This window comes from Acyrthosiphon pisum, chromosome A1 (genome assembly GCF_005508785.2).
Source record: "Acyrthosiphon pisum isolate AL4f chromosome A1, pea_aphid_22Mar2018_4r6ur, whole genome shotgun sequence".
In the NCBI taxonomy this organism is placed as follows: Eukaryota; Metazoa; Arthropoda; class Insecta; order Hemiptera; family Aphididae; genus Acyrthosiphon; species Acyrthosiphon pisum.
The window spans coordinates 31,384,660-31,386,048 of record NC_042494.1 but is presented as its reverse complement, the minus strand read 5'-3'; positions in this window follow the sequence as shown (position 1 = coordinate 31,386,048).

Below are 1,389 nucleotides of genomic sequence, written 5' to 3'. Positions count from 1 at the left end.
TCCCTCTAAGTAATCTTATAACTGAACACAGGTATTATTTTATATTTACACAAATATATCACTACTATAGAAACTTATTTTTTAAGTAAACCTATATATTATAAAAACACTTAAGCTATTTGTTTTAGGAAATTTATTAAATATTATTTTACAATAACAATTTGCTTAGTAAATTACTTTTACTGTCCAACTCGTTAGTAAGGACATCGTTATCTAATTCTATGAGTATTGATTTTTCAATTGACATTAACATACTACGAATTACGAGTGACGAGATACCTATCAAATTGTACGCAATATACGTGATGACGGCTGCCGATAATACGAACAGATCCGTAATTTTAAATTTTAAATTTTAACGACAAATTAGTGATCTCATAGTATATTGCGCATTTGCGCGAACACTATAATAATTACAAACAGTATAGGTAATCTAGATAATTTTTCATTATCTAATCATAAAACCTCTGCCTATTCAAAATCGAATGATCATATTATTATTGTCACGACGTCGCGTAGTCTGTCATTCCTACTGCATTATTATGTAATACCAATCGGTGTAAATGCAAAAAATTTGGTCGAATTTGTAACTCAAATCGTCATAATAGTTGTGTAAGTGTTTATAGATGAAGTAATATAATACTATCTTACGTGCCTAAGATTACCTACTTTTTAGTAATAATTAATTAAATTAAAATTATTAAAATAACTATAATTTAATAATAAATAATATTAATCTTGTTCATATCAAACCGTTTTTAAATAAAAATATGAAATATGAATACCTACTTCAGTAAGAGGTATCATACTGGATAAAAACTATTAAAAGGCAACGAATATATTTTGAAGCTTCTATTTCAAGTCTTTTTTATGATTATTAAAAAATACAGTAAAATTTAAATGTTTTATTTGATTTTTAATATATTCAATATTTAACCTACAGTGCCCAAATCTAAATGGGCACTGTATACAATGCCCGATCTATGTTAACTTATTCCAACATTGCTCGTAACATATGCATTGACAAAAATTAAAAAATTAAAAAGTTAAAAAATATTAAAAATTTAAATTAAAAGTAATAAAATACTACCAGAGTAGGGCGTCATTTAAATACAATTTAATTTATATAATATTTTATTATAAAATATGTTTATTCGAATATTTTTTTATTCCAATTTATACTTATTCGAATAATTATCTAGATAATATTATTTTGCTCAACTCTGCATACTACAATACGTCAATTATACCTACCTTTGAAATCTGAATTAATTTTTTCACGCTTTTCCCCGATCACAGACAAGAGCTTTTTATTTTTCTCTTGTTCCCTCTCATGCCCTCCTTTTCGTTTGTTCTTGTTTTTGGAATTTTTATGCATATTGAAAATAA